General features: G+C 32.2%; 1 protein-coding gene across 4 annotated transcripts in view; it reads right to left on the bottom strand.

The window, feature by feature from the left end:
* CaMKI (Calcium/calmodulin-dependent protein kinase I) overlaps positions 1-12,329 on the bottom strand; it is a 481,648-nt gene that overhangs the window by 250,133 nt on the left and 219,186 nt on the right. The window lies entirely within an intron of this gene.

The raw sequence follows: 12,329 nt of genomic DNA, 5'->3' as shown, positions 1-12,329 counted from the left end.
CCTCCAGTTCAACTACATAGGTCCTCTACGAAGAGCTTAAAATTTTGAGTAAAAAAAACACAATTACGTTACAACACGTTCAAGATTTAACATCCTAAAAACACACTACAACTACTCATATTTTTTTTTGTTCAAGATTTTTAAAACATAAAAAATGATTTGAATCGTAAACTACGAGTAACTTAAAATTTAGAAAAGTTCGCCAAAATTGGCTACTACATTTTACTCGAGTAAACTATAAACGGCGAATAGCTTTAATTGCAGGTTCTGCAAATGGTTTCTCTCAACGTTTTAGTTTCCAGAGAGAGAACGTTTTAAAACGCGAATGACATCTACTATTACCACTATTCGGCTAAAGTAAAGTTGCTGGCTTCTTTGTAAACTCGCGGCAAATAAGTTCATTAGAAGAAATTTCGCTAAAAAGCCATCTACCTTTTGCTTTTGGTAATTAAGCTAATATCTGCATACTTTGTAGTCAACTTTGTGTAGCTTAGCTATATAGCAACGTAGTCGTGGCACTGTAATTTGCAAAACGTTCGAGTATTTTTTTTCTCTTCTGCATTTTCAGTAAGTAGGTATAGGTAAGGTACCAACATGAGTAAAGGTAGGTAACATCTGCTTATCTGGCGATAATATTACTCAGTGATTGTATTCGCTTGGTGCATGATTATCTGTTATTCCATTTTAGTAATAATATCTTCGAGCTAATCGACATCAGTGTTAGTATTATCAAAAAGGATCACTCTATGTAGTAAAGGTAGGCTGCAGGGAGTAGTCTAACATTCTGTAGGTAAAAAAAGCACTTGTTCTTGTGCAATTAGTACCAAAATCGATTACCTGCACCTACCAACCTAAATTTACAACCAGCGAAATTTTAATAGCTGAAGGTTAAAATTTAAATTAATTTAAATAGACATCATACTGAGTGAGCCCAGTCAACTACGAGTACGTTTTAAGGTTATAAATTCGCGACGTGAAGGCGATACCTTGCAAAAGCGACAGGGTGTCGTGAAACATTACAATTTTGCATAGAATTGAAACTATAAGCATCCTGTTAGAAAACGTTTTCTACGAAATGATCACAAAGAATCGATTTGCATTCATTTTCTAAAAGAAACATTGTCCATTTAGGTATCCTTTATTTTATTAGGTATAATACATTTACCGCTAAAATTTAGGATAAAAAGAAAAGACTGACTGAAAACGAAACAGTTTCGGTTCTAGGAAAAAGAAACTGTGTAAGTGTGTACGGATCCGTCTCGAGAAAAGATAATTAGCATTTACCAGGACGATAGAAATTGGAGACATCGCAATATTCTTATTATACCCACTACTTGATTTAACAATTAGAACCCAGACTTACAAATGGCAGGGAAGGAGGCTAATGAACAATAAACATGTACGAGACAGTATAGACAGCATCCACCTGGATAGGAGACAAGAACAACATAGCCATGACACCGAAAGAAAAAGTGTGATCGATAGATCAAAATAATACGAAAAAATTCCCTTTCCTCTTCTTTCAAAAAACTACGCGTGCATACACGAGAAAAAAATGTAAAAATGATGAACAATGTATATAGTTAATCCCAAGGATAAATCGATAGATTAAAAAATTATTCGTAAAAAAATCAAGATAAATGGTGTTTTTTCTCTACTTCTAGAAGCAGAATAATTCATGGATTTGCGTTTGTAAGTCTGATTTTCAACATAAAAATAGTGAGAAAAAAAGGTGACATTTCGTATGAAAAATTACAGCTTGAATTCTGCCAAATTCGGAAAAATTGAGATAGACATTCCTAGGATGATACCAGATGAAATTTTGCTAAAAATGAGTCAAAGAGGCCTCATTTTATTTACCCTCCATAGTGCTCTGAACTTTGAAAAATGAACTAAAGAGGAAAACGTGTCCATTGTTTTGCAATTTTTTCCATTTTTTTCTACGTAAAAAAAGTTACAGCAAAACTAAGCATTCTACCTCCAAAAAAATCACGAAACTAAAATAATTGTAGAACTGGAAATTCTACATTTTCTAATGGCTCTTGAATTCCTAATCGATTCTTAGTTTGAAAATTATTTATGATAGGTACCTAACAAATTTTTCATAATTTAAATTTTGCAACACTATTGGGGGGGGGGAGACAAAAGCTCACAAACAAAATTGTGCAGAAAAAAAATTGCTTTCTGCTTTACGTTGTTCATTTCAGTTTATTCTTTAAAATTCAATTATTCAATCTTTCAAAAAATAGAATGGCAAATTAGACGTAGGTAAGTAATACATAAACAGTAAACCATTTATTTTCAACGTTAATCCATAAGTACAGGCATTTAAATCAAACAATGAAACAACTTGAAATGATTTTTAATTTTTTACGACTTGTGACAGAAGGGAAGGAAAGGGTAGTTGCGAGAAATCCTAGCATAAAGGTGCTTTGATTCATTTTTACCCATTTTTAAAAAATAAGAATTTTTTTCTCGAAATTGGAAATGTTTTTGCAAATTTGGTTGGCAACACTGATGATGAAGCCAACCTAAACTCATTTTTGAAACAAAAATGCGAAAAAACAAATTAAAACAAAAGTGCATAGGTACGAACTCACTAGAAAGAAAAGAAGAAAAAATACGCAAGTTGAAAAAAAAACATGAATCAATTGGAAGAAATATGCAAAAAATTACTTTCTTCTTCATAAAAATAAAAAATATTTATTATAAAAATAATAAAAAAACAAAATTAAATTAAAAACTAATAAATTTTTTATGATTATAGATTACCATTTATGTACTCAAAATTTTTTTCCTAAATAAGCTGAGCTGAATTACGTTAGTTCAAATCGCTGGTATCTTTGTTAAAAAGTGCCATTTTCAACTTTTATTGAATTTTCAACAAAAAAAATTCATACGTTCTGCTATGTCACAATGAAAAAAACATCAAAATGAAAAAGTTTTTTTTTTTTTAAATCAAAGAATAAAAATTGCAGTTGATTTTAAAAAGAAAAAATTGATCCAAAGTAACTTTTCGATAAAAAATGTGAGCAAAGTAAACCCCACCTGCTCCTCCAGAAGGAAACAGAATCACTTCAAAAGCAACCACCTAAAATGGCTGACTGCCTGATACTTTTTTACAGTTATACATTTATGTAGTAAATTTTTCAAAGCTCAACAAAGTTGCAAACATAAAATGAGAACCAAATCATGATGAATTTTTTCAGGAGCTCATATTTAATGATAGGTATCGGGAAAGAGTGAGAAAGGGAAGAATTAGCGTTCGCTTTGAACCAATTTGGGGTTTCGACTGCTCTCTGCAATATTTTCAAAAGTAAGTCTGAAAAATTATATTTTTTCCTTTCATTTAATAGTATAGGTAGGTATTCTGAATTATTTCAGAATATGCGTTGAAAGTATCCCAAAAATTGTCAGATTTTTTTGCATTATATTTTTAGGATTCTTACTTATTTAAATTAAATACAAATACCTACTCAAAAAAAATTTCAAAAATCCATCGATTCAAAATTTCATCCGAAGAAAAGCTGACAACCACATAAAAAATTATTAAAATACAAAAAAAAATCTCAAAAAGCTCTGAAATAAAGATTTCTGTTGAGTTTTGTAATCATTTTTTTTCTCCTTCTGCATAGGTACATCTCTGTAAAGTAGAGTAAAATAATAATACCTACAGATAAGTAGCTTCAAATTTCACACTATTCAGGTAGGTAATAATTTTGATAATTTTTAGTTTCTTAAAAAAAAGAAGAAAAAACATAGCCTAATCGAAAAATCATTCTGAAATTACAACTTACGAGGCTGAAAATTAACTTGATACACTCGACACAATTCTATATCAAGTTCTCAAATTCTGATTTGAAAATATGAGGATGAAAAATGAATTCTTGAAGCATACGTTTTATTGGTATTAACTTCAAAATAATACAAATATTATGGTATTGAATATGAAAAAAATATGCTAAATTATGATTGGTTCAAATTATGAATTAACTAGAAAATTATTCCAGTTTTTTTGTGCCACACGTAAAATTATCCATGCAAGATCAATTTTAAAATTCTAGATGTGATATAATTAGACACGCCAAGAAGGCAACACTGAATTTCTTGTCAACCGCCAAACTTCTTGCAATTTTACACGTACAAAATCACAGGAGGTACGGTTGTATGGTGAGAAAATGGTCAAATTGACAACCCTGCTAAAATTATTAACGCTGGCTAACATCAATGCCATGCTGGCTAGATAATATTCGCGAACTGGTACGGAAACCAAAAGGGGAAAGTAAAACAGAGAAAAAGCTGTTCAACATTCACAAAGAAGGTGGCCGTGGTTCGGGGGTTAGTTTACAGAAGGGAAAAATAAGGAAGTCAGAAAACAATCGAGGATTCCAGGAACGAGTTCAAATGTAGGGTAGATGTATGTAGGTGTAGACTATAGGTATTAGAGAAATGTTACAAACTTGTAAATATCTTTCAAGAAAAAATCACGCCTGAAGCCCTACACCTTAGGCAACACTCACTACCAGTTTTACAAACATATTTTGTTTTCTATTCACCCTCTAATTCGACATGGACATGCTTCTCTAACAACACGTCATCCTTCGTACTACCCTTCGCCCTCCAGACTACCCCTACACATCACCGAATTCTCCTTCGATGAATGTATAGGACCAGCACAGATGCACTATGCAGTTAGGTAAAAGTATACAGTTACAGTAGATAGATCACAGTGCAGTCAAGTCTTCGTGTTCTTACGCTTTATTTAGTATTTTTATTTAGCGATACAAATTATCAATATATTCGGAGTAGGTAAATTCGTCAATTTTTTTGTTCATCGATCTCGTGTTCAAATGTAAACAATTTTCTCGTGTTGGTGCGGCGTATTATTGCTCGAATCGCGCATAAATTTCCAAAAAATTCGCGATATTAACAACATTTTAGTGAATTTCCAACACAACAGAAAGAAATCATGGAATTAGACAGCACGATATGTAATAATTTATGGTACCGAATCGACGATTTGGAAAAAGAAGTGGCCAAACGAGGCAATGCCATGACTGTTCTCGAGGCGAAAATGTTCAACGACCATCTCACATCCATTTGCGATAAAATGACCAAATACGAAAGCGAAATGGAGATAACCCTCTCGGACCCTACGATGCTGAGCAACATGCTGTATAATTATCGCTTAACACACATGAAGGCTCTAAATCTGAAAATAAACCTGGCGAAAATCTTCTTCGCAACTGAATCAACACCAGTGACAAAAACCAAGCTAGAAAATCAATCAAATGCGACGACGAAATTACCGGAAACTGCGACCAATCTAGACTCACAGATCCGCAAACAAAGCTTCCTCATCAGACAAATCGAATCGCTGGAAATACCCGACGATATTTGCGCAATAAAAGCAGACGTACTGTACAACCATCTTTCTCAACTTTACGCTACGTTTATCTCAAATCAAATGGAGATCGAAGCTACCCTCGACAAAGGTGACATTTTCGATAAACAACAAAAAATCGCCAAGGAAATCCAACGTAAAGTGATCGATTTAAACACGAAGCTGAAAAAAATTACACGACCGGTCGAATCAACATCAGTGGCGGAACCCAAAACCAACTTCATCGATCATTCTTCTCAAGCAACGCAGACTAATGCCCAAGCTAATCATTTAAATTCGTTGTTCAAAAAACAAAAATCTTTAATCAAACGTATAGCTGGCTTATTCCCCGAAGAAGAAATTTGCTCAGAAAAGGCTAAAGTGATATACGATCATCTCAGCTCACTTTATGAGGCTTTCAACAATACTCAAACCGAAATCGAACCATACATCAGCGGTGTTCAACTTGACCGTCAATTAGAAACTTCCACTAAAGTTCAAAACGAGGTTATAGATTTTCAGACTTCGTTGAAAAAAATCTTCGCACCGATTGCATCTTCATCTTCAACACAACCCGAGGTAAATGATCCATTCGGACCTTAATAATATCTTCTTAAGTTCTTAGTCACTTTTGCTTTCAACAAATTTATCGAGAGTTGCTGAATTGATTTCCATTTCATCGTGATTTTATCAATTTTTGAACAAGTTTTTAGAAACGTTCGACAGTTTTTTCAATTTTCTATCAAGTTTGCAGTGCCTTGGGACAATTTCACTCAATTTTAGGGAATTTTTTTCGTTGATTCTTCAAAATTATTTTAAAACATTTTCATCAGGTTTTCAAAAATATACCTACCTCAAAATGGGAATAAATTAGACAACTCTTTATCAAGAAAAATCATTTGGGAATCTATTCATCATCAATCTTGAATACTTACATTGAGGAGGATCGTGAAAAAAATTCCAGAGGAATTTGATTAAATTCAGTGGTGACCTTCGTTTTGAGTTGAGAGTCACTTAAGAAAAAAATTTGGGCCCTGGAGGTTTTCCTGGAAAGAGAATAGAGGTATTTAAAGAGGGAGCATTTTCGAAGAAATCGTGTTTTTTCGCTCTAGCCCCTACCCAACCTGTTTTGGAAAAATTGTCACGTTCGAAAATATAGCATTTGAGATTCTGCGTCGACTCAAACCAATGCGGTCAAAATCCAGAACCAACTTTAGGGTTCCATTGTGCAGTTAAAATATGCAAATAGCTTCTTTTTGAATAAATTCATGTTTTGAAAAATTTTTCTTCTCAAATATTTCGCAATAATTAAACTAAATATTGAAAGATATAATTACTCTAAAACTGGAAAAATATTTTTTTAACACAATGATGCCAATTTTTCTATAGTCATTATCGCCAATTTCAAAAAACTGAAAAAATTCGGTAAATTTTTGGCTACTTATAACTAAAAAATTCGTACCACTTTGCTCCAAAATATGTCCCCAGATTCAAAATTTATTATGAGTGACTTTCGACTCAACATCAAGTTTTCCCTAATTATTAGGTCAAAATCCTCCAACAACTTTTTTCGCGATTCTCGCCCCCCACTTAGATAAACAAATTCTAATTTTTCTTTTCATTCTATTTCACAAAACCAGGCATTTCAATCTGAAAAAATCAATTCACCGGAATCGGAAAATAATGTTCAACGAATAAATCTCACATTGTCTGATCTTATGAGTCCATACATTGATTCACTCAACATCTCCACTACACCTCAACCTCATTTAGAAATACCAAAGGATACTCAGAAAAAGATACCTAGTTCACGAGATACGATAAAAATAAGTATTATCCCTGCAACTGAAGACCTTAAAAAACACATTCTTGACCTTGAAAAAGGCGTTCACAACAGACTAGATGAAATCGAGGGCTCAGTCAAGGATTGCAAAAACCTGGAAAAGTACACTATTGACAGACTACATAACATTGAGAGTTCATTAAATAAAATAAAGAACACAGTGGGGGCTTGCATGGACGACTGCGATTGATAAGTGTAATAAAAAAGACCCTCTCGACAGTGAAAAAATGTTGCAGTTTTTTAGTAACGTACTTACACGAAATAGTAGATCTACATTATACTTAATAGCAATTATAAATAATTAAGTATTTATTTTTACAAAAACCACAGTGGTAAATATTGATTAGGAACATATAGGTACATGAAAGTGTCAAAAAATTGAACTTTAATAAATCTTTAATATTTTCATTGTTTTATTGTACAAAATGAACGAATACATTTTTATAGGGATTCTAATTCGAAGAAATAGTACTAATTTTTGCAAGGAGAGGTGTTAGGGTGCATACATTTTGCTTGTTCAACAAAGCTGAAGTTACAGATGTTTTCTCAATTTATTTTGAAATATGCATATTGCATACCTACTTATTTACGTATTCTGATACCAACGCCACAAAAATGCTACCCAAATTTGTATTTTTTTTTTTCAATTTCTTAAACCGAAAATTCATCGCCGATTTAAAAAATCCTGTTTGTTAGTCAAACATCTCAAAAGTAATTTTTGATTGATTTAAAATTTCAAAAAAGACCCGGTGTTGGTATTTATTGAAATGGTGAAATTACTTTTTTTTTTTGAAAGCCACCATTCAAATTCGGCAAAATCTAGACTAGGAACTTCGAAATTGTACAACTCTTACGAAAAAAAAAATCACTTGGAAATCCATTCATCAACAATCTCAAGTAATAATTACTCAATATATGTATGTACAACCATTTATTCTAATAATTATTTTTTGTTCGATTTGACAAAAACAGGCATTTCAATCTGAAAAAATCAACTCTCCAGAATCGGAAAATCATCTCCAATCAACAGATGTCGTGACTTCGTGCAAAACTTTACTCAAAATCTCCACCTCACTTGAACGCCATTTAGAAACATCTATGAATATCCAAGACCTTGAAAACGACATTTTCGACAAACTGGATAAACTTGAGGATGAAGTGAAAGATAGCAAAGACAGTGAAAAGGACGCTCTCGACAAACTAGATAAAATCGAGGGCCTAGTGAAAGATTGCAAAAACCAAGGAAGGTATACTATCGACAGTCTACACAGCGTTGAGAGTTTAATGGGACGTTGCGAAGTCTTAGTAGATAAAATTGAGGAACTGACGAACAAAAGCAAAGACCGAGACACCGCCGATAAACTGGATAAAAGTGACGATTCAGATAGCGACGACAGCGAAAACGAGTATTTTAAAAGTATTTTCGGTTGATATCACGACTTTTTTTTTTTTTTAAATAATGTACATTATTATAAATTATTAATGGGAATTCGGGTACACCAACAATTTTAGAATAATTTGTTGATTAAATCACAAAGTTTCTCACTAGAAGAACACTACCGAACTGATATGAGTCAAATTTCGTACAGTGATTTAAATTAGGGTAGGTATTATTTCAAAATATAACGTTAGTTTTTTAAAAAAATCATTTTTGACTCCCTTTTTCACAATTTGAAAATTGCTTTCCCCCATAAAACCCCCCAAAAATGAAAATTTCTCGTTGTACCGTAGAAAAGGGTCATCTACATTATATTCGCTATCATTTTGCAAAATTTCAAGCAAATCGGTTCATTTGGAGAAGCTGTAGCCTTGTCAACGGAAATTTAAGCATGAAATATTTCATGAATATTTCTATTTTTCACCCTCAACCACCCTAAAAATGAAAATTGTTTGCTGTACCATAAAAAAGGGTCATCTGCATCACATTTAATACAACTGTGCAAAATTTCAAGCAAATCGGTTCATTTGGAGAAGCTGTAGCCTTGTCAACGGAAATTTTCATGAATTTTCATGCTGAAATTTCCGTTTACAAGGCTACAGCCTCTCTTAATGAACCGATTTGCTTGAGATTTTGCACATTGATAGTGAATATGATGTAGATTACCCTTTTTTATGATACAGCTTACAATTTTCATTTTTTGGGTGGTTTAGGATGAAAAATGGAAATAGTCATCACGAAATTTCATGCTTAAATTTCTGTTGACAAGGCTACAGCCTTTCCAAATGAACCGATTTGCTTGAAATTTTGCACAATGATGGCGAATATAATGTAGATGACCCTTTTCTACGGTACCGCGAAAAATTCTCATTTTGGGGGTGTTTTGGGGGGGGGGAAAGAAATTTTAAAATTGAGAAACAGGGGGTCAAAAATAATTTTTTTTCAAAACTGACGTTGTATCTAAAAATAACTCATTAATTTACACCAGTGTACGAAATTTGACTTGAATTGTTTCAGTAGTTTTCTCTTGACACGAAGATTAGTGATTTCAAAAATTACCCCAAAATGCTAACTTTGGGTATTCCAATCTACATCATTTTTTACCGTAGAAAGTTTGTAAGCATACCAAATTAAAGCTCTCGTTGATGCCAACAACATATCAAAAAATCAGATTCGTGCGTGTTTTTATTCGCGAGAAATTCATCATCGAAAACGTTTGGTATTATCGGTTTTTGTATTTTTTTTGTGTTCGTTTTTTTTTCTTGCTTGGCTTACCAGATTTATTTGAATTTGATTCGGGGGAGATGAAGAATGAATTCAATAAAATGAATAAGATAATCAAAAAGGGATTCGGACGTAGATTTCTATCACGCGCTTACATTAGAATGAATCAATGATAAGTACTTAGATGCAATATTAATATTTTGATAACGTAATAAAACGAAAAAATGCATAATGTACGTAGCTAAATGTACCAATAAAATTTAGGTAATATCTACGAGTCTTCACTTTTTCCAGCATTCATTTACGTAGTATTTTTATTCAAACAAATAAAAAATATTTTCAAAACAATTTTCAATCGGAGGAATGGTGATTATTTTAAAATACAAGCAAATTTTCAGATTTTTTTTAAATGACTCACCAATTGTTTTTTCAACTGTTTTCTAAACATATTCTAAAACCATTAAAACCAACATGTTACTCAAAATTTTTCAAGGTTTGAAAATTATTTATTTATTTTTGAAAATGCATCCGAGCAAATTTCCCAACTTCTTGGCATTACACACACTTCATTGGGAAATTTGATCATCCAAAAATATCGATTTTCAACCAAAAATTTAATGCATAGGTCGACCTTCCTTCCCTTCTACACACACAAAAAATGAACAAAATTAAATTTTTCGCAGAAAAATTTTCAAAAAATTGAAATTGGAAAAAAATTTGAATGCAAAATATTTTTTAATAAACTGAAGATTTTTCTTGCGCGTTTGAATTTCTTCATTTTTTCACCATCTTTTTGACTAAATCCACTACTTTTTCATTACTTTTCACTACCCACGCTTAAAATTACTACTTTTTCACTACTTTCACTACCTGTTAGATGATCTGATAAATTTTATGCATCATTTTGAAAAATAAATTTGGTTCCTAGCTCGAGAAAAAATACACGGAAAAACTCTCCGAAAAAATATGTAAATCCACCTCTCAGACTGAAATTACAGAATTCAGTTTTTGAACAGGAATAAGTAAGTAGGTAAGTACTAAGTAGGTAGGTAGCTAAAATAAAAACTTGAAAAAATATATGTATACTTAGAACAGGATTAATCTTTCTCAAAATTGAAAATGTCAAGACTTCAATTTTTCATTTTTTGAAATAATTTTAATTTATTTTTTTCCTATCGACTCTTTTCCCAACCCTGCTCTAAAATTTTGGAAAATTTTCACAGATTTCAATTTTTCATTTTTTTAAATAGTTTTTCCAATTCTGGGGCTTCACACAGTTGAACCAACATTTGTTTGAGGGATGTAGGAAGTTTTTATCATTTTAATTTTCTTTTATAATTCCCGAGGGACTAAAATTTATAGTTTCTCATAAACGCCAATAACTCTAGGAGAGGAGGGGAGAGGGAGGGAGGGAGGGTAAAAAAATCGCAAAAGAAATTCTCACGAGTGTTAAACTCACTTTTCAATTGTTTTTCAGTACTTTAGAAACCCCCTGAAAAGGTATAAAAACCCGGTTTGCGGTTATTTTGTAGTTTATACAGGATGTCCGCCTCCTGTCCGGTGAGTGAATGTCAATATTTCAGATTTGGATATGGGTACGACTTGAAAAAAACGTACGGACAAGTTGCCCATCTTTGAAATTTAAGGGACAACTGAACTTGTGAAAAAAAAACTACGAAAAACGTATTTCTGACCTCAGAAATGGGTACTAGGTACTTTGGAAAATAAACAAAATATTTCGTCATTATGAATTTTTGCTCCACTTTAAAATTGAAGGCGCTAGAAATATTTTTGTTTATTTTAAAATATTTCTGAACCCCCCTCCAATTTCAAAGTTGGGCGAAAATTCCTAATGACAAAATTTGTTTATTTTCCAAAGTACTGCCCATTTCTGAGGTCAGAAATACGTTTTCACAATTTTTTTTTCAAAGCTCAGTTGCCCCTCAAATTTTAAAGATAGGCAACTTGTCTGTACAACGTTTTTTTCAAGTCGTATCCATATCCAAATCTGAAGTTTTGACATCCACTCATCCAGACCCTCTGTAGATGTACTACAGATTCAAAAAATAATTTTCAATCATTGTTTCGAAATCGACTTTTCTATTTGGAAAATTCGTATTACAGGTAGCCTATTTTATTCCTAGGAAAAAGTTGAAAACCTGGAATGGGAAGAGCACCTAGTTCTACTTATCTACTTTCATGAATAATAAAATTACGAAAGTACGTACATACTTTTTAGTTTTTCTCGTCCTTAAATAATTTAATAATTATCTTGATTGAAATTCATTACTCACCTAAAACAAAGAAACAAAATTCAATTATTAATAGATAGCCAATAAACTTACTAAATAATATGTATGAAAGTACACAAGGTATGTGGGCAAATATCATATTTTATTTTAGGACTGTCTTACATTGAAATTCTGTGTTGCAGGGTTGCA

This window comes from Planococcus citri, chromosome 4 (assembly GCF_950023065.1).
Source record: "Planococcus citri chromosome 4, ihPlaCitr1.1, whole genome shotgun sequence".
NCBI lineage: Eukaryota > Metazoa > Arthropoda > Insecta > Hemiptera > Pseudococcidae > Planococcus > Planococcus citri.
This window is presented reverse-complemented; position numbering and strand designations above follow the sequence as displayed.